The 26,843-nt window shown below is 37.0% G+C and overlaps 1 protein-coding gene across 6 annotated transcripts in view; it reads left to right on the top strand.

Moving 5' to 3' along the window:
- The window catches only part of LOC149802815 (kelch-like protein 24), a 52,859-nt gene that overhangs the window by 14,744 nt on the left and 11,272 nt on the right, over positions 1 to 26,843 (top strand). The window contains exon 1 of one of the 6 annotated variants that reach the window (XM_089952257.1): positions 111 to 459. The exons of 2 other annotated variants lie outside the window; for them this stretch is intronic. The gene's annotated coding sequence lies outside the window, so the exon portion shown is untranslated. Of the gene's footprint in view, positions 1 to 110; positions 460 to 17,030; positions 17,177 to 23,122; positions 23,304 to 26,843 lie in introns of those variants that run through there. 3 more of the 6 variants (XM_089952259.1, XM_089952261.1, XM_089952258.1) reach the window with 3 other exon arrangements.

Genomic DNA, 26,843 nt, shown 5'->3' with positions numbered 1-26,843 from the left:
CAGCCCCCGCCCCCTCCCCCCCCCCCCCACCCGGGCGAAAAATGGACCGGGTTTTAATTATAGCAACATGTTTATGTAGCTACAACAGTCATTGATCGACTGAAAACGAACGTGGGGAGATGCCGATCAATACCGTTAAAAAAACAAGGGAGACAAAGAAGTTGTCATGCTATTATCGTTCTTCAGTCAAAAACGTCGAAACAATAAGCTGTGACTAAGCGTACACGGAGACACACAATGGATCTGCGAAACAGTCATTCTTTATGCTGTAAACCAACATGATAGTTTATGTACGCATTCCATTTTTTTATACCATGTACTGTGTGAAGGTCACGTGATTTAATTTGTATCGATATGAATACAGTAAACGACTAAGGCATGCACGATTTAAAATTACGTATACATGTCGCCATCTTCATTTGGATAAGGCTCGGCAGGACAGTGGCTATGACGAAACAGGTACACACACACCACCACCACTCTCTCTGTCTGTCTGTCTCTCTCTCGTTATTGCCTGCTGAGCAGGGCGGATGCTTAAAACGCTACGTACCCCAGATGGGTTATAAAACTAGTTTTATCAGGGGTAGTGTCGAAACTCCAGAAGGTTCAGCTCGCACTTTCCCTATATCGTGGTGATTAGAAATATTGTGGACACATGTCCAGTTGTATGTATACTTATCGATATTGCATGTATTGTGTTGTTTCTTTGGCTTTCGTCCATGTATGTATGTATGTCTTTGCTTCAAGTTAAACCTGACCAGTTTTAACACTTTCAAGTCTGTCGTTCAGCTGAGTGGTGTACTAAAGGTAAATGGCACCCGGGGCGAAGATGATGGCCCGACAACGATTTTCCTGCAATTTAATTTGGCGCCCCAGGACCTCTTGCGCCTGGGTCAACCGACAGTAAACCCCCCACCCCACCCAGTTTAGTACGCTACATGTTGAACATTATAGTCAGTAATATCCCCACATTTATGCCAATGCCAATTAGCAAATAATTTAAATGATTTGTGTCACAAGGTGTCATCATGTTCTCATCTGTTAATTTATCTTATTTTTTGCCATTCTCTTTTCTTTTCCTACCAGTGCAATGTCAGTATTACAGTATTGTACGTGAGACTTTTAGATGCGATTTTTCCATGTTGTCTTAATTGGTCAATACCTCCAGTGGTGAATAGTCTGAACAGAATATTTCTAATGTTATGAATTACTCCACAAGCCATTCCATCAGGATAATTCACAATTATTCCAAGTTATTTAGTGATACAGGTGTGAAATGGAACGTCATAAATTCGACTAGAAATATGTTTTAAGCAGTTGTATTTGGTTGCAGTATTGTCACGCATGAAGATTATTCAATTTCATCATGTTGATTTCCATTTTATTAATGGACTTTGCGTGGGGTTATTGAGACCATACCCCGACCTAAGAAGGATAATTACATTTCTTTGCTTAATTGTAAATATTATGAGCATCCGAGAAGGAAAAAAAATGATTATTTGGAATGTCTGTCAGAAGACTTTTCAGTTTTACGCTTTAGTGAAACATATTTAAATCTAGCATCCATACGAATAGTTCAAACAAAACGCTCTCGAAGAACGTTTTAGAAAAGACAAACCGTTGTTCCGGAAGGATCATGGTAAACGTTTCAAATGAAATAATTATCAAAAAGTCTGAACAATGTCAACCTGGGCTGTCATGACACTGTACTGTGGACTGCGATTACGTTACTCCTGTACAAAAAGTAGCATTATGGGTAAGGTATAAATATCATTATGGGTAAGGCATATATTGCATTTATGGGTAAGGTATAGATATCATTATGGGTGAGGTATAGATAGCAATATGCGTAAGGTATAGATATCATGGGTAAGGTATAGATAGTATTGTGGGTAAGGTATAGATAGTATTGTGGGTAAGGTATATATTGCATCATGGGAAAGGTATAGATAGCATTATGGGTAAGGTATAGATTGCATCATGGGAAAGGTATAGATAGCATTATGGGTATGGTATATATAGCATTGTGGGTGAGGTATATATAGGATTATGCGTAATGTATAGATTGCATCATGGGAAAGGTATATATAGCATTATGGGTATGGTATATATATAGCATTGTGGGTATGGTATAGATAGCATTATGCGTAAGGTATAGATAACACTATGGGTAACGTATATATAGCATTAAGTGTAAGGTATAGATAGGATTATGGGTAGGGTATAGATAGCATGGGTAGGGTATGATAGCATTATGGGTATGATATTGATATCAGTATGGGTAAGGTGGAGATTGCATTATGGGTAAGATTTTCTGGGAATGCTTTGAAACTTCGAGATCTTAAGCGACACGTGTAAACCTATTATTGTTATCATAAAGACTATAACATCGATTACTCGGAGTTTCGGTGTTTGTAAAATTAACTGACGTTATTACAAGATTTAGTCTGCGAATTGTGATAACAGACACAACACGAATTATTTCATCCAAAACCTTGTTCGATCCAATCTTTGTAAGTAGTGTATAATTATACTTCCCATTGAAATTTTAAAAATTGGTAGAACAATTAGTGGCCATGAATATCAGTCAGTATTGATGTAAAGCTCAAAGCGGCCTATAAGCTCCGTGTCTGGATTTACAGCAAAGCTGATTTTAAGAAATTCAAAACATAGCAGAAATTAATTGGATATACTCGTTGTTAACTCTTGCAGTGATATTAATGACGCAATGACTATATTTACGACCAAATTATTATAATTCTCAAGTCTATGTATTTCTTCTAAAACTTTAACAATTTGCCAACTGATAAACCGTGGTTTGATTCTCAGTTAAGAATAACAATAAGTAAAAGGTACAGAACGCGCCGAGTTTCCCTTAATGGTGGAAGTCCAAACGAGCGGAGTAATTTAAGGAACAAAGTAAATGACATGAAAATGTATGCTACAAATTAATACAAGTATGTTTGATGGTTTGGGAAAAAAAGATCTAAAACTGCGAAAATTATGAAACACTTTGAAAGACAAATCCTTCAGATTCTCCCCACCCACCCACCCACACACACTTAAAGTTCCAAGTAATAAGGTTTCTTGTTTGCATTTATATTGATAAAGGAAAGGCTGAGGTATTAAAGGAGTCTTGAACTTCCATTTCAACTATTAATGATACCAGTGTTTCCTTTCTACATTTTCAGAAAAGTTGTTTGATACTCAGAATTTTTTTTTATATAATGTCAGAAAGAAAAAAAAACGAGTTACTGTTAAAGCTATTTGGTCAACAAAACTACGGGGCCTGAATTCACGGAAAGCAAAAAGGCGTCATCACCACTAAAACATTATTTTTAATATGTTATGGAAGGAAATAAAATCTCCCGATAGATTGAAACTGACGCATGTTAGCTTCGTTCGTGGAGAGGCCATTTACTTGACGTTTGCAATCATAGACCTGTATCTCTACTTTAATATAATTTTTTCTTATTTAAAAAAAACTGCATTTTTAAATGTGTATAATTATTTTCATGAAACACTTCTTTTTTGCCAATATTTAGTTGGGATTCATTCCCAGTCACACCCCAGTTTTTCTTTTCAAATGATTACTAGTAAACTGTATATTATATGCAAGTCACTGGAACAATTTCAACACTTGTATTGTATTTTGTGATTTATCGGAAGCTTTTGATCGGAACTGGCACAGAAGCGTAATGTTTGATCTGAATAACTACGGTGTTTCTGTTAATATGCTGAAACGGGTTGAAAACTATCAAAGTAAAAGAAAACAAATGGAATTTGTGTACTATACTTATTCACCAGAAACCATTATAAATGATGGCGTTCGACAAGGATTATTGAGTCCCTATTGTTTACAGTACACGTAGATGCTGTTGCTGAAGGTTCGAATTATCTCGTCCATCTTTTGCAGACGATTAATTTCTTCATTATTGATCCCATTATCGATAGTCCCCGCATTACGTCATCAGCAGCCGTTTGTGGTACGATGGCAGGTTTACCGTCGAGTTTATAAGGAGTTTGGAAGTTTAAATAAATTCAATGAATCTCATGATACTGTTACGAAAAATGCTTGCATGAATATAACGCAAAATCGGGCTTTCTGGTAGTATCTACATTTGTAATTTATAGGTTGATCTCGCTTCAGTGTACCTTGTTCAAAATTGTCATAGGAGAAATTGCCAGGTTGCCCATCGCCCAGGTAAAACGGGCAGAATATCGTCTGCTAGTGACTTTATCGGGAATCAAACGTTGTGCTCAAATGGAACTAGTGTAATGAGCATTCAGTCTAATAAAACTGCATAAATGACAAAATAATGTCTCCTCCATTTTAAAAGAAGTGGCTATATTTTTATGCACAATAATGTACTAGTTGTGTCTGATCGTGTTTTTAAATGCCCAGAAGCTCTTTAATTTTTTCATGGTATAGTTATAACGATGTAACTGTAAAGAAATCTTAATTTAGAAAACGTTCTGGTAATTTCTTGCCTGTTGCGCCCACCCACCTTCCCCCGAGTCGTTCCTCAGACATTAGTGTCTGTGTGTGTGTGTGTGTGTGATTTGGATTTTTTTTTATCGTGGCATTAAAATGTTTCAGTCATATTAGTGTGGCAGTTTATAGTGATGTCTAGAACTGGGGCATCATGCCGCAGACATCTATTATGATGTTCACCGAGTCACATTATCCTGACACCAGGCCGACCAGTCCTAACACTAACCTCTTAATGCTGAGCGCCAAACGAGGCAGCTGTTAGTACCATTTTTGTTATATAACACTAACCTCTTAATGCTGAGCGCCAAGCGATGCAGCTGTGTGTATCATTTTTTTATGTCTTTAGTATGACTTGGCTAGGTATCGAACTCACGACCTCCCGCATCCGAGGCGGACGCTCTAACCACAAAGCCACCGGATCGGTAGGCATTAATGGATTTGTCATATGCCGATAGCATTCTGAACACAGTAGATTATATTTACACTGTGTTTAACATATCATGCCCATTTTTAATATGCCTTTGTTGTCTGGGATAGATGTTCGTTTATAGATTCAGACGAAACTTGAAAAACTACAGGTAGAGAAGTCAAGAATAGTTACAAGACTTACAGGCAATATCTTATATGCAGTGTTTTTACTTTGAAACTGGATGGATAAGTCTGCAGTCTTAACCTATGAAATTACCCCCTCCCTGTGTCCGAACAATGAAATTATAACCTTCGACGTTGAAAACAGTTTAGTCACATGCAATTGTAGGCTAATTCTTCTAAATCATATTTTATGCTGTTAATAGTGGCCTTGTGGAACAGTCTTGAACAGAATACCCAGTGTGATATGTCTAATATGTCTTACAGTGCCTTGAAAAGGTATTTATGTCCAAATACGGTATCCCGTAAATAGTCTAGTTTTAGTCATCGACCCTTAGATAGTATCCATACGAGATAATGTCTTAATGCAAACACGTTATGGCTGATCATTCATTTTGTTGACAATCCTTTTTGTTCCTGCGTTTGCATACAAAACACAGCTGTGTTGAAAGAGCGATGCAAATGACTATTATTGAATTTTGCAACGTTGTAGACAAATAGATATATGATGTTGTGCGATTTCAATAATTTATTCAAATCATGAATTGTGCCCCCCCCCCCAAGTTATATTTCACTGTTTTTCCTACATAGTTGTCATGTTAAATATTTGTATTATGCAGGAAGAGGACTAATTTAAGTTATTACAACTTGTGCTCAATCCCATTATATCATACTTTAACAATAATATGCGTATCTTCAAGCAAACTTCATCCGCACGCATCATTGTTTTGGGTTAGCGTGCCTGACTCGCGACCGAGAGGATGCAGGTTAGAATCGTGTCATTGGTTCTTGGCTAGGTATTTCACTGCAGTTGTTTTTTATGCTTTTAACACATTATTTTGGCAGAATCATGACGAGGAAATACATGCTAAGTGATTTTCCGATGGACACACCGAGGCAGCTGTATCAAGCTGACCTGGGCGGATATTGAACCCGTGATCTTGGATTAAGAGTCAGACGCTCTTCCAACGGTGCTACCGCGGCTCCATTGATTCCAATTTTTCCAGGCGATCAGGTATCACATGACAGATTCCAATGGACTGTTAACTAAATTAGATCGCCAACTAAGTGTGGATTGTAGCATAACAGGGCGGTAGGGAAAAAGATCGTTCAGTCAGTTTTTGCAAACAGAAGATATGATTACATAACAGAAAGATATTACATTCAGTTCTTTATGACGGTGATATTTTTCATCAGTTTTTTATGAAATTTTCACAAACTAATGTTACAGTTGCGGGAATTTTGTTTGTTTTGTTTTTCAGAACGATACACGCAGGTTTAAAGAGAGTATTGTTTTTCCGAGGGGGCTAATTACCTCGGTACTAAATAAAGTATTGTATTTTCCCCCGAAGGAGGTACTTACCTCGGTACTAAATAAAGTACTTATTGTTTTCTCGAGTGGATTACTTACCTCGGTACTAAATAATTCATGTGATGTTGTGACTTAAAAGCACTAAACAAAACAAAACCATTTCTGGATCGTATATGTGATCTTCTGTGTCTGTCATCCTATTTTATGAATGTAGCTGTATTATAGGCGGTTAACCATCTTACATCTTCCTTCTAAAATTCCAACCCCAAGATAGATAGATATATATATATATATATAAATATATATATATATATATATATATATATATATATATATATATATATATATATATATATATATATATATATATATATATATTGTTACGTGTTTAGGCTCTTACAGAAAAAGTAACAATAAAAAAGTGAAGATAACTAGTACTAATATTAGTACCCCTACTCCTACCTTGTGGACGGGGTACTAACATGAGCATATACGTGTCAATGGAGCAAGCCGGGTGTGATTCACACCCGGCGCTCTTTTAGCCTAACATCAACAATTTGAACATATTCCTTGCATATACTGCAATACATTGAGTAGCCCTCTTATTTAATACCGGAAGTATCGCTAATCATTGTAGAAATAGTTGTAAAATCACGTTTACCTTTTTTATCCGATATTTTCATTTAGATCGTCCGCCATATTAGTTCAGATAATAATTACTTACGTTCTCAGCCTCGTTTATTTGTGTACCATATAAGGATATTGAGACCTTATTTGGAAACGTAAACAAATCGTAGTAAAAATATGGCTCGGTTTGAGTCAGAAATTCTGCGCATTAAAAGTAAATATCGGCAACTTTGAAATTCCAACAAGAACCCATTATTCGCCACGTGATTGATAATAACATAGCGTAGAATATCCAAATATGGTCTGAGAAACCTTACAGAGAAAAGGGGTCACGGCGAGAATCTCACGTTATCTGTCATGGCGGACACGGTGAGGTTAGTGTAACCATGGCAATTTATTTTATCGTGTAAGGGCTTACTAAATTCAAAATAAGCCAAACTTCTTTCAAACTGATTTTTTGCTCCATTACATGATATAGAATCATTTCGTAGCCTCAACCACAACAAATCAAGTTGAGGCTGAGACATCGTAGTAGAAGACAACAAGCTTTGTAAAATTTAACAAATAATTTATTTCCCTAGAAAAACAAGGTAAAAATGAGAAAAAGAACTTAGGTTTTACGAATCAACTCTAAAAATAATCCATGAATTAAAAAGTAGAAGTCCAAGTAATAAAAAGTCCTAATAAAACTGAGTTCGAATCCCGATGGAATCAAAAATAGAAGGCGATGACGTATGTTGTCAGCGTCGTACTGATGTGGCAACATTTCTTTATTGAATCACAGAAAATAATGTTCCATTTTTGTTTTAGTTCTGTATAAATTTCAATAAATGCCTTTGTCCAAGAATTAATTTAGAGCACTGGTATTTCCAGGGAAAACAAACTTGAAACCCAAATAAAACTTTTAAATTCTTGAGAGTAAAGGCAAGAACGATAATTTTTTTCTCAAAACATCAATAATAATTCTGACTACAATGCAAAACAGATGCCCGCATGTGGGTCAATCCTCTAGGGAAAAAAAACAGAGTTTGTAGCAATTGCTGTATGTTATTTGTTTAAAAAGATGTTTACCAGAACCCTTAATGGTTCTGAATCAGAAACTAGAAACAATGTTTCTATTATTAAATGTTAAAAACTGAATTAAATTTCTGGACAATGTCAAATCCAGTAAATAAAATTACATTACAATAACATGTAATGGAATAAAAACAATTTTAAACTAACAAACAAACAATTTAAGTAAATCAAATATACATAACAATATATATATATATATATATATATATATATATATATATATATATATATATATATATATATATATATATATATATATATATATATGTGTGTGTGTGTGTGTGTGTGTGTGTGTGTGTGTGTTTAAGTCTTTTGAAATGTAAAAAAGAATATATCATCATACCATACCGGCATGTATCCTATTCTCAGATTGAATCCTAAACTCCGTTCACTAACTAAATCCCAAACCCCTGCATCCGTAAATCTTAATAGCTGACCACTACATTATCCACCACCACCACCACCGGGGCCCCGAGTGGCCGAGTGGTCTAAAGCGCTCTCCGTTACGGATCACTGTCATCTCACCTCTGTCTGCGTAGGTTCGAGTTTCGGATTCGGCCAATGTGGGTATGTGAGAAAGATTGCCAGTAGCTTCTCGAGGGTCGATGGTTCTTTCTGGGGTTTTCCCCGGGTTCTTCCACCACCATTAATACTGGCCGCCATGTATAGCCTATCGTGTGCTAAAAAATGGCATTAATCCCTACAACAACAACAACCACCACCAGCCACCTCCCACAGAAAATTCTCCCGGTGCCTTTGCCTCTAGGTAATACTCAATCGATTTTTTAATCGGTATATGAGCAGTTTCGTGACATTCAGCGTACGCACGAGCAAATATACATGCAGCAATGCAGTTTATTTCCTTTGATGAGCATTTAAAAAAACAATCTGTGCAACTGTTAGCATCGGCGATTAAATACGGTAACTCAACGAGGCCGAATTTTGATATTGGGTTATCATGGCTTTCCTTATCAGTCAGAAGCCGCTGATTTTTCCGGCTACTTTTACTCTTCACCTGGCTACTTAAAAAGAGAAACTGTCTCCATATTGGGGGAGGTCCCGCAAACCCCCTGACTACTTTGGCAATTCATCCTCCAACATTAGATGTCATGGAAGGCTTTGGGTTATTTTGATTGTACAGTTTGTTTCACCTATATATACATTATCATAATTGCAAATAGGTAAAACAAAACAATAAATTGCCATTGGAACAAGTTCAGGTTTGAATTAACCTGTTAAATATGTAGTTGTAAATTTGCGGTTACCCATCAGCACATTTGAACACCTCATATATTTTTGCGAGACCAATTATGCCTGGATTATATAATCCATAGGATTTGCCTCGAAGTTGAAAATACGATAACTTCTAGTTTGACTGCATGTGCAATATGGCGTGGGGACACGTGCAGATGCTAGTCTGACTACATGGTGTGGAGACACATGCATATGCTAGTTTGACTACATGGCGTGGGGACACATGCATATGCTAGTCTGACTACATGGCGTGGGGACACGTACAGATGCTGGTTTGACTGCATGGCGTGGAGACACATGCAGATGCTAGTTTGACTACATGGCGTGGGGACACATGCATATGCTAGTCTGACTACATGGCGTGGGGACACGTACAGATGCTGGTTTGACTACATGGCGTGGAGACACATGCAGATGCTAGTTTGACTACATGGCGTGGGGACACGTACAGATGCTAGTCTGACTACATGGCGTGGAGACACATGCAGATGCTAGTTTGACTACATGGCGTGGGGACACGTACAGATGCTAGTCTGACTACATGGAGTGGAGACACATGCAGATGCTAGTCTGACTACATGGCGTGGAGACACATGCAGATGCTAGTTTGACTACATGGCGTGGGGACACGTACAGATGCTAGTCTGACTACATGGCGTGGAGACACATGCAGATGCTAGTTTGACTACATGGCGTGGGGACACGTACAGATGCTAGTCTGACTACATGGAGTGGAGACACATGCAGATGCTAGTCTGACTACATGGCGTGGAGACACATGCAGATGCTAGTTTGACTACATGGTGTGGAGACACATGCATATGCTAGTTTGACTACATGGCGTGGAGACACATGCAGATGCTAGTCTGACTACATGGCGTGGAGACACATGCAGATGCTAGTTTGACTACATGGTGTGGAGACACATGCATATGCTAGTTTGACTACATGGTGTGGAGACACATGCATATGCTAGTTTGACTACATGGCGTGGGGACACGTGCAGATGCTAGTTTGACTACATGGCGTGGAGACGCATGCAGATGCTAGTTTGACTACATGGTGTGGAGACATATGCAGATGCTAAAACGTATATTTATAGGGGTTATTTCAGAATATCTTTGAAATGTTTTGACCTTCTCATTTTTAGCTCAACTGGCTACCAGGACAAACGGAACAAAACTGGAGTGTACACATTGTAATGTTTATGCTGAACTATAAGTTCTAGTCTATGAACTACGCTGTTCTGCTGATATCACTGTGTACAAAATAGCATTTACAGTTAGGCTGTACATCATCGTCAGTTAACTCTACCTATTGGAACTTAGCAACCATGTTTGTCCGTAGGCTTTAAAACATTGTCCACGTGGATTTATTTTTAGGCGTGTGGCCAGTACGCTTGACCTCACATCCACCTAATTCGTAACCTGCCCTGTTGCCATAAAGCTTTACACATACATTCATCTCAAGGTCTAGTCGATATTAAATGCAAATGGATCTGCTCAGACATCCAATATGGCTACCACAGTAATCGTCTTGAAAATCTGGTCATTGTTACTTCTCTTGAATATGGTCATATCAGCGTAAGGTTTTTACTAAAAGACTTCTTATGACGTTTAGTTGGCCCAAAACGAAAATGGTGCCGATCTGATGCGCAATATGGCCGCCGTGATAGCCATCTTGATTAAACTTGTTATTGTTACTTCACCTGAACATAAATCTGTATCAGATGACAGTGTATTATGTCTAGTTAGTCTTAAATGAAGATGGTTCCGTTTGGACATCCAATATGGCCACCGACACGACAGCCATCTTGAAAATATTGTTATTTCTCCTGAACGGTCATGAGGTTTTCATTAGAAGACTTCGTATGATGTCCATCTGGTCGGAAATGAAAATGGTGTCGCACGGAATGTCAGTATGAAAATTTTGCTTTCGCTACTCCACCTGAATAGACGATTGTATCAACATGGCGTTTTCACTTAAAAACTTCTTGAATAGCCGATCCAAAATTAAAATATTGCCAATATGACATGCAGTATGATCACCACCACACAATCCATATTGAAAATCTTGTAAATGTTACTCCTAGTCAACGAAACGTCATATCGGCATGGAGTTTTCACCTTAAGACTTATTGTCTTGTCGAGTTAGTCTTTCCTTTAAACTCGAGTTAGTCTTTCCTTTAAACTCGTACCAATCTTATATCAAATATGACCGCCACAGCGGTCATCTTGAAAATGTTGTCGTTACTCGTCCTAGATGGAAAGTCATATCAACATTGGTATTTCCTCAGAAGACAAACTTTGGTAACTAGCTGATCCGGAATGACATAAAAGTGGGAATCAGAATTGTCTGCATTGTCAATAATATACATTTTAAAAGCCTATTTTATATATATATATATATATATATATATATATATATATATATATATATATATATATATATATATATATATATCTTTGCTTCTATATTGTTTGGATTATTCCCGAATTCTAACTTTAAAACAGTTATGACACTTTCCAAAGCTTTCTTTTTTTCCATAATAGTTTTTTTTTTCCGCGATGCAAGATATTATGGTTGAGTATTGGATAATACTTTTTATCATTTCCCATATCACGTCAGGATCATTTTCATTGTGATGTTAGTACTCTCTTTTTACCTTTTCATATTCTTCATTAACTTAGGATTTATTGAGTTTAAGATATCCTGGATTCCGTTTCTCGCAGTAAAGCTCAAGATCACATAGGACTATAGAGTGATGTGAGTAAATATAGGAGATAATTTCACTCTTAAAAATAATATTTATCAACCCGTCTAAGACTTTAAAAAAGTAGTCTATCCTGCAAAATATGGGCGAAGATTGGTTAGAATGAAATGTACACTGTTTCACCTCAAGTAGAAGATTACGCCAGATATCAGAGATCATAATTCTCTATAAACTTTCATAAACTTTCTCTGGTAGTTTGCTTGGGGTTAATATTTCCCGGTTGTTTATCTGAGACGGGGTAAATTGCGGTATTGAAATCCACACCAGTTATAAGTAGTTCTGGATTTTTATCGGTTATATATTTGTCCATCTTGCCATTAAAACATGGATCATCAATATTAGGCTCTTCCATCTTGCCATTAAAATCTGGATCGTTAATATTCGATCTTCCACCTTGCCATTAAAACCTGGATCAGTAATATTGGGCCCTTCCACTTTGCCATTAAAACCTGGATCGGTAATATTGGGCCCTTCCACCTTGCCATTAAAAGATGGATCGTCATTATTAGGCCCTTCCACCTTGCCATTACAACCTGGATTGGTAATATTAGGCCCTTCCACCTATCCATTAAAACTTGGATCGGTAATGTCAGGATCTTCCATCTTGCCATTAAAACTTGGATCGGTAATATTAGGCCCATAGATGTTTACAAATTTAATATCTTCAGATTTCCGTCTGCAGTACGAATTTAGCGATTTTCATCTTCATTTGAAACGTTGAATAGAACAGAATTAATATCGCAGTATAGTCTTACAATTTCCAGTGAAACGAGCATCGAATCCTCGTTCATATTTCAATAGGGTCTCGATTTCATTCGTAGAATGAGTTTCTTGGAGACCACAACCCCTAACCCCACCCCACCCCATGTATCTACATTTTTGTCACGAATAGATTTGACAATTGTACGTCGCTTAATTTGACACTGTCCATTCATATTAGAATTACCGGTCTTTCTTTTGTTGGTTACATTTTTGAAAATTATTTTACCTTATACGGTCAAGAGATTGACGGAAATAAAGATTGTATCATAAAAGCTGAAGATAAGGTGACAGAGGAAGACATGTAAAGTGAAAGGACAAACTTACAGTTTACAAAGAAATAAAAAAAATAAGATATACAAATGTAATACAAAACCCATCCCTTGCCTTCATAGCATAACAATCTCTTACGGGAAAAATAGGTGTTCATTGATACCAAAAAGTGACCTCTCAGCTGATAAAAAATTCATGTCCAATAACATATCTAAAGAGATTTTTCAGCCATGATAGTCCACCGTTATCTTTCGTACACAAACTTTGAGGTATACACCCAGCCTAGCTTGTGTTCAATTGAAAGTTCACCATTTTCTTCCTTACACAAAAGTTGAGGTATTGACCCAGATTTGCTGTTGATTATATGATTGTCCACCATTGTCGTCAGCGCGCATGTGTCAGGATTCTGATCACAGTCATTTATCCTGCATTGTTCGTCAGTATTGAACTTTCTGGTGTGCCCAAATCCTAATGAATCATACGTAATCTTAAAGATCTTCAAAGATAAATTCACGATTTCTTGTTAGGGTATAGTAGTATACAGGGAAGTTAGGCGACAATTTACAATTTACTAAATAAAAAGATATTACCATTAAGTAATCGAATTCATGATGAAAATAACATTGTTTGAATAGTTAAAGTTCATACAGCCAATTAGGAAATTCACAAATCAGCTATAGTTACCAACGGATCCTATATCATCAACTTAATGTGAGTTTCTCACCCCCATAACCTGTAAGCAAGGATGGACATTTGCATGTGTGGGATATGTACCATGTACAAACTGTACATGTACAACTGTACAAACTTAATTCACATAATCTTTTCATTGGAATGTTCTATCAGCTAATGCTAAAATACAACACGCTGTGTAATTATTAATTAAAACATATTTCCATACGTAAACAAATTCATTGTGAAACATACTTTTTGGGATATTTCAAGCGAATTCAGCCCAATATGTGCCTAACTAATCAAACTAGGTACACTTAGAACCTATATGATGTACGAAACGGTAAATTTGGATCCCATACATTCTAGCAAAATTATGGACATAGGCTCTTGGTGGCGGAGGGCATATAACCATGATAATATCACTTGTTCAGAAATGATCTGTTTGAACATTTCTGGTGCAATCCTTACATAGTCAGTTAACAGTTATTATTATTTATTAATAATGCTGCAAGTAAAATTGTACATTAGAATGGGATATCAGCTTGTGATATATTTTCCCTCTTTGTCAGTCAATGTCTTGAGCAGTAAAATGGAATACTGTTTGTTGTTCTTAATAGACCTGAGGTAAGTTCATTTTATCCCTTTGACCGAAATTTCTTTTGATAGTTTTCATTTTCTGACAGTTTAAGATACCTTAGTAGACAACCTGAGTAGGTTCTGCTATTGAGTTTTCATCTCCATCTTCTCTGCAAATGCCATACACCGTATATGCTCTCTTATTAGAAGAATCACTGCAAACAACAATGCTCATGATCTGTCATTGCATTTTGATCCTGATCTGTCATAGCATTTTGATCATGATCTGTCATAGCATTTTGATCTTGACCTGTCATAGCATTTTGATCATGAACTGTCATAGCATTTTGATCCTGAACTGCCATTGCATTTTGATCTTGATCTGTCATAGCATTTTGATCATGAACTGTCATAGCATTTTGATCATGAACTGTCATAATGCAGACCAGGGGTGATTACTTTTAACAAACTGCAAAAACCCTGATCTGCCCGCGCATTATACGACGGCAGATCTGGGTCCGTGCAGTTTGCAGTTAGACTCGACTTAATAAGCGAGTTTAGCGGTAAGTATGTTTATAAGTAATGACTGAAAGCCATACATGCAAATTATGTGTTACTCGTATAAACACCCCATCATAAACACGTAAAGTGTCTGATCGGACGCACAATAAATAGTGTAAATTACTTCAGGCTCGGTATCAATTAGAGAAATATCCTCATGTTGTTTTAATAAAGGCATCATTAACACTTTGAAATACAATTTCTCAGAAAACAAATATGAACATTACAGTATACACAACTTTAACCTTTCGATGGTGTAGCAATACACGGATGATCATAATGAGTTTAAATTCAATGGATGTTATAAATGTGTTCACATCTGCAAAATTTTGAACATTTAACTTATAATTTTATTTGAAAATTTTAAATTTTTAATTAAAAACTTTTAATTTTTAAAGTTTACATTTTTACTTTTTGTACATTTAATTAAAAAAATTGTATTTGATTGTTATATTGTAAAAGTCAATACTGGCCGCACGTATAGCCCTGTCGTATGCAGGAAAATGGAGTTAAACTTGCACACAAAACTTAAAACTTGCGTCGTTTCTGAATTTATTGTTAGTTTCCACTTGTCAAAAAAAGGACAAAAAAGTAACAACCGTCAGGTAATCAAGACCAGCTTGAGGAGTTTATTGCTCTTAAATTGTCTGCAAAATCAAGGTGTTCAGTTGTATGACCCTGAACCGTAGCCTAGCTATCTGTGTTATCAAAATATAAACAAAGATCATCTAGGTAGATATGGAAGAGCATACACGTATGTCTAACCTTTACAACTTAAGACATGTGACACCTATCAGCAATCACACTTAAGAGTTGTCCCTCTGTAAATCTATGTACATGTATGTTTAACAAATTTGGAAAAGGCCTTTCTACAATTACGTAAAACGCGAACATTTCCTCTTTTTCTGTTGCTTATCGTATTTGTTTATTATTAATGTTTGTATGATGAAAGTTTTGTATGATGCTATATTATTTTTTCTGAAGGATTATGCGTCTAAAGAAAATGTTGTTCTCAAAAATTACATAGAGCCACAGCGGCGGATTATAGCGGGTGGTGGTGGTGGTGGTGGCGGGTTTTTAAGTTATAGATATACAAGTACACATTAAAAGTTGTCCATAAACTTTTCTTTAATGCAAATAATTATTATATCTATGGTAAGCAAAGTGTTAGACGGTTTCGAAATATATATATAGTTTATTCACACGTGTAATTTTATCCACGGCTACGGGGTGGGGGGTGTGGCACATGCACCCACGTTAATCCAGCATGGAAAGTCCTAGATAAGGTATTTTTATAATGATCGCCTTTTTTTGAAGATTTTAGCAAATCTGGGTCAAAAGATATATATATATATATATATATATATATATATATATATATATATATATATATATAATGCTAAGTAGTTAAAGGTAAGGAACATGTTATCGTTTTGTTTAATATCAGAGCGGTATCGCGAGACGTTTTAGGTTGTAAACGATGTACATGATAATCTATTACAGAAATTGGGTCATTATGCATAGTAGCGCTTGAGATGACATTGTTGGATACAGTATTTATTTAGTTTGTGAATTTCAGTTTCACATGGGCTATAAATTCATGAGAAATTTAACTTTTATGGGTAGGCATTGTTAAGGTTTTTAAAGTGTTTTTCCCGTGTATTTATTGATATTTCTGGGTTTTGATTGGGCTCATCTTCACTTAGCAGTTGAATGAGCCGCCAATAATATGCGGGTATTGGTCCTCCAGCTGATTTATTAAGAAAGGTGTTTCAGTATCGCATTTCTTTAAATTTAGAACTATTTTTATATTTTTCCAAGAAGTTTAAAGTCCGTGTAAAAGATATACGTATAAAGGGTTTGGAACACATCGTTGAGTGCATAATGGTATCAGTTATACCACCATATATTTTTTGTTCATTGATATTTTTACAGTATTTCGACCATTTTAATTTCTGTATCACATGCGAATTTGTTTAACTGTTGAAAGAGCGACGTTGTACAAGGCTCGGGGATGTACTAATTGCCTCGAAACAGAATCCGTAGGTGAGTCTTCTTTCCAAATAGTGTATAAGCCTGATGTACATGTATTCATATTTCCGTGGCTAGCTTACCTTTCCGTCTAGTACTCGATGTATAGGCGTGTGCTTGGATGTACATGTACAACTGACGTCTTGAAGGGGCAAATCATCTGACAGGAATAAGGGTAAGACTTCAAAGTGATGCATTGTGTTCGGAGCACTAGCATGGGATAGCAAACGATGCTTCTTCTTTTGTATTTAAACGAGGTGGGTGGGTCGCCTTCAGGTTATGTGAACATCATGATCATTACACCATGTGTTTTGGCAAGGTAACCTTTCTAGCCCAACAGAAAACTTTACTCTGTAATTAACGTTATGTGAGTACCTAAATCACATTATTATGATTATGAAAAAGTTAAATATCTGATCAACTGCCACTTAAACAAGCATTTCAGTTTTGTTTAGTTTCAGAAACTTCACAAAAAAATGGAAAGTTTATAACATTTTTGAAAATATCTGTAAATGTACACGAGGGGACGTGCACAGGTATCTTTACGCCATGTTGTTATGGACGAGTGACTTGGCTTTACAACTACATTTAAAGGGTTAATTCAGAGTTGAATGTGAATCATATAGACACGATGCATACAAAATTAAATAGGTCGTACTCTTGTCAGTAAGCCGGTCTTTATTGTTTGTTTCCTATACGATAGTCTTTGTTGTAGAAATTGATGTACTACTTTTATGAAAGTCAAATTAATTTACAAAAATCTTAAACAAAGCATGTATCATGTAAATAGTTTCAAAAACCCCAATCGACCACTGACTTTGATTAGTTTTAATGTTATTTTTGTTCGTTTTAACGGCACTTTTAACTCGTTATTAACACCTTGAGGCAACGGACACAGACTGGAGTAGACGGGACTTGGATTACTAGTTCCTGACACTCATCCAGCTGAGCTACTCCGGTTTAAAAATATGGGTTTAACGCCACTTTTCAGTACATAAAAGGCTACACTGGCAGCTGGTATAACTGGTGGAGTAAGAACCACCGCCTCACTTGAATCTGTGCTTTCAAGCTTTCTCACATTCCCACAATGGCCGAGCCTGAGACTCGAACCCATGCGGACAGAGGTGAGATGGTAGTAATCGGTAAAGACGAGTGCTTTAGACGACTCGACCACCTGGGGCCACCCGATGATACGTACCGACGAACTGTCCACGGGGATTTTCATTGTATATTTTTAAATTCATTCGTAGCAGTGTTTCAATACGAGTTGAATTTCCTATGCCTCCTGTCCCAAGAGTAAACGTAGTCTAAATGTGGCAAACAGTATGACTTAAAGAAGATCACGGCATTACGCTCAGTAAAATAAAATGTAAATATAATTCGACCCGCCAACCCTTCGCTTGACAGGCGAGTGTGGTCTGTGTTTTATAATGCGAAGTTAGTGATAAAATATCATCCAGAGTATGTTGCGAAACACATGCAGTGGGCAGTAGCATACTAACAAAGGCAACCCGCGCGCCAGAGGTCTTGGGGTGCCAAAACCTCTTTGGCCCAACATCGTCGCCCCTGGCGCCATTTACCCATAGTACGCCATTGGCAGTCGGTCATTTGATATATTAAATGTAAACAATGCTTTTAGTACGATTGTGTGTGTGTGTGTGTGTGTGTGTGAGAGAGAGAGAGAGAGAGAATTACTTCCGAGTATCTTGTTCATATTGTTTACTGTCAATCAAATAATTCTACTTAGAACATTTCCGGACAGTACGTCTTTTCACATAAATCGTACTATTTACAGAAAGAGACATTGGACGAAAGAAGCACCGGATGTTGCAGAGTAAATAAAATATCAAATGTTGCAGATTAAATAAAAGGATGACTTTTTTTTATTAATTCGGGTTCTACAGTTAACCTTTATTCTGTTCACCTGAGAGGACAAGATAAAAAGATCGTTGCTTTATTGTTCCGTGTAATGAAAACAATAATCCCTTATTCAAATGTAACTTGTGTCAATCTCCTAGTTGTGCATTATCTTGTACCTTCATTTCTTGTTCGTCCATTCATTCATACGTTCGTTCTTATACGTCTAACTCTATATCAACGTCTGTTTGTTTCTTCATTTGTTTGTACATTGTGTTTTATACGCAAGCCATAAGGTGGAGTACATGCAGCTATTATGTCGTCTTTCCATCCTGCTGTAACAATTTCTTTTCTGACCACTAACTTTAGATTTCCAGCATGGACAGTTGCCAGACTTTGTGAAATGCTTACACTTCGGGTAAGGAAGATCCCTGTCGATTTAAGTCTCCAAAGCTCAAAGGTCAAGGTAAATGTAATTGAAAGAAGGAAAATGGTTTACACACAATGATCAAGTACTCGATTCTCGAGTGAGTTCGCAACCACGAATCTCCCAAATATTGCGAACGGCTTGAACTGGGTATAGTCAAGAACCCAATTGAATTTGAGGTCAAAAAGTCAAAGGCCACAGACTGAAAAAATAGAAAAGGTTTCCACTACACAATAACAATACTTTTCCATTACATGGAACATTTAAACGTGGATGTCTTGCACTTTTGGTAAGAAGGCTATCATATTAGGGGACAGGTCCGGTGGACTAGTGGTTTGAGCGTCCGCCTCGGATGAGAGAGGTTGCTGGTTCGAACCCCGCCCTAGTCATACCAATGACTTATAAAAATGGTACTAAAGGCTGCCTCTCTAGGCGCTCAGCATTAAGAGGTGAATGGTTAGGACTGGTCGGACTGGTGTCAGAATAATGTGACCAGGTGGAACATGATACTACATGTCTGCGGCATAACGCACCAGTGTTAGACATCACTGTAAACTGCCACAATTCAGATCGTAGCTATATGACTGAAACATTGTGCTACGTTAAAAATCCAAACCACATACATACACTATTAAGTTTTTGGGGTTTGAAAGTAAAATGTCAAGGACATGACACACATGAACAACAATTCTGGGTGTTCTGTATGGCATGCCTCAGCCAAACGTTTCGGATGACTTCACTTAAGAAGAACCCTGTATAGTTTGGGGCCAAAAGCTCAAGGTCATTTTAAATGACTACAAATGCTAAATGTAAATTGCCAGATCAAATTGCGTCAGCGCCCTTGTTTTGTCTCCTCTATCAGAAACATAACGAACATTATACTCGCATTTTCTAAGATAAATGAACTTTTCATCAAGTTCATGCGGATAGGGCATAGTACGCTGATTTTATGCATTCGACATGAGGTTATTTATCTTATACCGAAACGGCTTGGTTTGGGTGAATTCCAACTGTTCGATAAAACATGTACTCGGGCCTTACGCACGTACATAAACGTCGATACATACAATGGAGTAGGAAATGTCAGCGGAAATTGAAACTAATACTATGAACTCATTTGTTTACTAACAGCACAATAAATTAAATATTGCCGAGCCTTTAGGCTATTTGGAACGCAGCTGCTGTTAGTAGTTAAAACTGCAAATGCACCATGCTAACTAATCAGGGCGACAATTTCATAGCTTTCCCGCCAGAAGTTAGGACTAGAAAATAAAAATTATAAGTATGTCTGGAAAGAAATGTTAGATACGAATATTTTGTTTGGAATTTAAAGATGATAATACTTGTTCCAACAAAATGATTCAAGATGTTATAATAACAAACTCTGCTTGTGACTATAATTTTGCCTGCAACAGGCGTTAGTTCTACAGCTGGATTCTTATAATGTTGTTGTTGTAGCGTTTACCGCCATTTGTCAGCACAAGATAGGCTATACATGGCGGCCAGTATAAATGTTGGAGGAAGAAACCGGGAAAACCCCAGAAAGAACCACCGCCCCACGAGAAGCTATTGGCAAGTTAGTCTGAGTTTCCCCTAACCCGTGCCAGCCTTTTTTTTTGATATTTGGACATTTATGTTGGAGTGTAGGGTCAGAGTCAATTCCATATCGAAAAGTTGGAATTCGCCGACACCATTTGGTGTCTGCATAGGGTAGTCACTTAATAGCCGGCCTAGCAAACTGAAACAACCGTTCATTGAGACATACCTGCATGAATCGATAGGAATATGATTTATTTTCTCAAAAGTAGCGAATATAACATTCGTTATATCGTTAATCGGCTGACAGGCGACATATAACTACAGCGTTGATGAAATTTAACCCGGAACTCGCCATTTCCAGTCCGAATCACTTGACTACACAATTCTCGCAACCTACATGTCAATGACACCAGAGGTCCAATAATCACATGATATCAACACTATACCATTTCGAAAGTTATTGTACATAGAATTCGAAAATATTAATTAAAATTCATGTAATACTTGTACATAAATATAATGTACTTAATTCCCAACATATTTATAAACATAATGTACACTTAATTCACAACATATTTATTCTGAGAACAACGATTAGAAACCTGTCGGTATCTGAGGAAGGTGGAAAAACCAGATTCATTAAATTCTAAGCTTGTGTCGGCAATGTATTTTGTTGGTATCACGTGACTACCACATTGACCTTTATTCTCCGCTTGTTGAATATTGTTTTTTTCCAGGCTGCTGCAACATTTACAGATTTCTAGTCGTCGTTTTAAGAATAAATATTTTTAGAAGTTTGTTCTTTCATTTTTCTGTAAATAGTACATGACTTTCATTCATGTTTGATTTTTTTCCTGCAGCAACAAAGAAATTATATCTTGTTGATATCACGTGACTATTTGAACTGATGTCATTGAAATGTAGGTCGTGAGATGTGTGTAGTCATGTGACTGCAAATGACGAGTTCCAGGTCAAATTTCATCAACGCTATTGTTCAGGCAAGTCTGTCAGCGGATTAAAGATATAACAAATACTCTACTCGCAATACCTGAGAAAAGAAATCATATTCCTTTCGATCTAATGCAGGTATATCTCGGTGAAAGTTCGTTAAAGTTCGCTAGGCCGTCTAGTAAGCGTCCAGTAAGTATCAAAAATGGGATGGCAAGGGTTAGAGGAAATTCGGATTGTTGGCAAGTTTTCTCACGTACCCACATTGGCCGAGCCCGAGATGAGAACCCACGCAGACAGGTGAGATGGCGGTGATCCGTAACGGTGAGCGCTTTAGACCATACGGCCACTCGGGGACGCTTCTTGCAACGTCAAAAAAAGGCAGTCCTTGGAGAAAAATTCTTGCATCCGGTTTAGACAATAGTTTCGCATAATCATTCAGTGTTCGGGAGAAGAAAGGAAAAGAAAAAGCATTTTCGCTATCTACTTTGCTGCAAAATATAATTTAGAACCGACATTTGCAATGGAATTTGGAAGGGGGTGGGGGGCTAAAAAGAGTTACATAATTTCTTTTGAGCTAGTATTTGTCCGGAAATTGTATGAACATGTTTTGAAGAAATATAAACATATTATTCAAGTCGTAAAGTCGTTGTTCTTGGATAAAATTTATTGATAAATTTATCCCCCCATATATATATATATATATATATATATATATATATATATATATATATATATATATATATATATATATGTGTGTGTGTGTGTGTGTGTGTGTGTGTGTGTGTGTGTGCTAAATTTATCAATAAACAGTTACATTCAAACTAAATAAATAAGGAAATGAAATGGTTTTGACATACATGTCAATTGATTTTATGTGAAACGTGTCTGTGTCACTGCCAAACTTATTATTTTTGTTACAGTTGTTACCTTTAACACATAATAGAAATTAGCACTCGAGTTTACATTAAATAAACGGGCAATGTCAACTTTTAAATGAAGATTTCATGGTTTCACACATTAAAGAAAAAACAGTTTAGTTTCGTAGTTTAGTTCATCTGTTGCTGGTTATATATTTTTTACTCCACGATAACATTTCGACGCAATGTTCAGATGTTGTCACGTGATTGTGAGTGGAAGCGACACTTTAATTGCGTTGGATGCTGACTTGTAAGTTTTAATTGCAACATATTTTACCATGTAATTGAGGATATAGAGGGACACAGAAGTCATTTGCTAAGGACGCCCCCTCCACCTTATTACAGCTTAAGGCATTTCCTGTTGATAATAAGCGGAATACTGTAGACATGCCACTTTAAGCTTGCATTTAAGTGCCATGTATTTTTTGGTATCGTTCAATACCATCATTATACACAAGGAGTAGACAGTTGACTGACTGTGCAGTATATAATGTACAAGGTAAACCTTGAATATGGGATAATTGCTCTGGGCTATTCATGATCTTCATGGACATACGAACACAAATATTGATATCTCTATTCATCAGCATTTCTTTTCGAAATATTGACAGGTAGGTCAACATGTGATATTATTATTTAATACTAAATACAGTCATGACTTTCTATTCTAACATGAGCCCCGGGTGGTGGAGTGAGATAAATCGTTCACCTTTTATAGATCACCCGTTTCACCTCTGTCCGCACGAGTTTGAGTTTCGGCTTGACCAACGAGGTATGTAAGAAAGATTGCCAGTATCTTTTGGTGGGTCTTCCCTTGTCTTTTTACCCATCAATGTATAATGGCTGTTATATTTGGCCTATCATGTGACGAAAAGTGGCGTTATTCTCCACAAATCCACGAACATGTTTAATTCTTATATTTCCTGATAATTTCTCAAATCTTTGATACTAAATAACTATATTCGCTTGTGTATGATATAGATAATTCTTGATTGATTGGTGTTTTAAACTACACACTGAGACCAACTTACAGGACATTTTCCACCTAGCCCACTTAATATCACTCATTCCCAGTTTTATGTAATAGAATTTGCACTCAAATATTTAAGTATTAATGTCGGAAATAAAGGTATTTATATATTGGTAAATGACGGGAGAGTGAATTAGTGTAATTTATCTGAACCTGTAAGCAGCATTAGTGGAAAGATCGTAGGTTAAAGGTGAATTCTGAATTAGAAAATCGGCATACTTTTGTGCAGTTCACTTTACAGATTTTGTATGGAAGATGACGTGGATAACAAGATTTATTCACTCTCAGTCAAATGATACGCCCCAAACCGTATTATGATATATTGCGATATACCTGACTAATATTGCAATAAGTTTTGCAATACAGTAACTCTTAATGAAAATAATAAAATATTCGGATTAAGTTGAAGTATGTTCCTTTAAAGAAACGAAATAAAATATACTAATGTTGATTAAAGTGTTTAGATAGCCTCTTTTCGTTTAAGAGATATATCATTCTTTTACATATTTTGGCATTCCAGGCTGCTATCGCATTCTAGCCACCCAAATTCTAGGTCAACGGAACTTGAAAACTCTTCTCTCTTTTTTTTTTTTGTTTTTTGGTAACTGTCAGAATTTGAATTTATTAGAAAAAAGACATAATAGTAAGTGAAGTCCGACTAAAGCAACATGACTTCAGTTTGTAGAAAATCGTCGATATGGACTGCCAAATGTGTGAGATATTCCTGAAAGTTAAACTTCTCGTTCCGATGTTAGGACGACCTTGGAACACCAGCACAACGCCATTATTTATGCAGTAAGACTGCGACCTAAAACAAACAAACAAAAAACCCACAAATATTAAAGGAGGCGTCGTACATTGAAGGACTAGATGTTGATTGGATGCGGTATTCTGCTGCCGCATCCAGTGGAAATTAACTGACTCAAATATCTGATCGATCCGCCAAGGTGTAGATAGGGTTACCACATCAGAACTTTAGCTAGCGCAGGTGCAGAAACCTCAATATACCGGTATATCGTTGCACTCCTACTCTTATTACACTGAAGCCTTAATTGCTACAAAGTTTAAAGCCCATTGCCGCCGTTACTTGCAAACAGTCATATATGCCAAATCATCTTAATAATATTGAATCTTGAAATATACTGGTCCTAAACATCGTTGGGTTCCATTAAAACCAGATACTATAGTAGTTTCATAACATTATGAGCCACGTAGTTTCGCCCTCAAACTGAGAAACCCTGTCATTTTTCACGTGTACGAATTAATCCGATGTTGATCGGTAACATACGTGGGTCAGCCGATTTCAATCGAAAGCTGGAACTTAAGATTTGATGACGTCACCTTTGTAAGCATAAAAAACCCAACAACACACTCTGTCCGATTGTCTTAAACCTAGATTCGCAATTCAGAACGGTTTGTCAGATAGGCATTCTAACAAATCGTTTCCTTCCTTTCAAACTTTAGTTAGATTGGAAGAATGGTGAAATTTATGAAAACGGCAGCATGGGGTTTTTAATTCTGTAATTTGTTGAACAATGGCATGAAATTCCACAAAAACCGAAACAAAATGATGTTAGAATGGAGGGGAAAAGTGGATGTTTATTTTGGTACTGATATTAGTAAAATATTGAACCTTAATTTAAATTGGAATGTAGAAATATAAACTGCTATCTAGCAGAATACTGTTACAGCTAAATGTTACATGGATTGACATAGTTATGCTCCTAGCCTGAGGGCAGACCAACAAGTTCTCCGCCATTGTTTTCCTGACATTAATGGTGTCGCATACAAACTGCGAGGCAAGATTCATGTTGGAACATCAGGAATTTAAATTACTGACGCAAGCGTCGAAGGCAGCATCACACCTGGGCAAGAGTAACTCGTGGAAGCCGTCTAGATAGCGAGGGTTATATCAGTATGAATTGACTAATATTTGGTACGGAACTGATGTTACTCTTGCTATAGACCAATGCCAAAACGTGATTTATCTGCCCTTAGGGCAGCACTCTTTTGCATCAGAGGAGTCGGTGAAACTAACTTCCGCTAAGTATCGATTTTATGACATCATCATCATTATCATCATCATCATCATCATCATCATTATCATCATCAAAACCTTAACCCAAGAGGTCGTTGGGGCACCAAAGTTGACTTTACAACCAATTCTCTCCATCTTTCCCTATTCTCTACTGCCCTTTGGAAATTTAAAAATCCCATGCCTGTCCACTCCTTAATGTTGTCTTCCCACCTTTTCTGTCTGCCTCTTCGTCTGCACCCTCGCACTGTGCCCTGCAAGATTGTTTTTGCCAGTCCAGATGATCTTGAGACATGACCATACCACAACAGTTTCCGCTTTTTTTACAGTGGTCAAGAGGTCTTCATTTGATCCGATGGCTCATTGGATCCTGTTGTGGACTTCTTTCGTTGGTTACATGGTCAATATATGAGATGCCCAAGATCTTGGGGTAACATCTCATTTCGAACGTTCGAATCCTTCTTTGTAGATCTGATGTGAGCGTCCATGTTTCGAATTCACACAGAAAGATGGATATGACAATTGATCTTAGCTGATTTTGGAGCCAAAAGCAATGTTGGTATCTTTTCATACTGGTCTTAACCTTGTTATTGCTGCTGTTGTCTGGGCAATTCTGCAAAGTAGTTCTGGTTTGGAGCCATCATCTGTGATAACTGATCCCAAGTACTTGAAGCTTGTGACTCTTTCCAGTTTTTGTCATTTGATCTTCATTTCTGCACTGATGCTGTTGGTGTTGTTTGTCATCAGTTTGATTTTGTCGGCGCTAATCTCCATACCGTATGCAGTGGAGGTTGTGTCGATGCGCTTCAAGTCCAAGTCAGCCAGTTCTTTTTCCTCTTCTGCTAAACCATCAGTATCATTTGCGAAGCGAAGGTTGGTGATTGTTCTTCATCCGATGCTGACAGTGCCCTTGTGGTCATGGAAGGCATCACCCATGATCCTTTCCAGAAAAATGCTGAGGAGTGTAGGTGACAGTATACATCCCTGTCTGATTCCAACTGTTGTTCGAAACCAATCTCCTCTGCTGCCATTGATGAGGACAACATTGGTGGCTTTGTCATTGAGAGGTGCTCAACAACCTGCACA

This window comes from Sinohyriopsis cumingii, chromosome 3, assembly GCF_028554795.1.
Source record: "Sinohyriopsis cumingii isolate HCF-2022 chromosome 3, ASM2855479v2, whole genome shotgun sequence".
NCBI lineage: Eukaryota > Metazoa > Mollusca > Bivalvia > Unionida > Unionidae > Sinohyriopsis > Sinohyriopsis cumingii.
The sequence above is the reverse complement of the archived record's forward strand: the minus strand, read 5'-3'. Positions and strand labels throughout refer to the sequence as shown.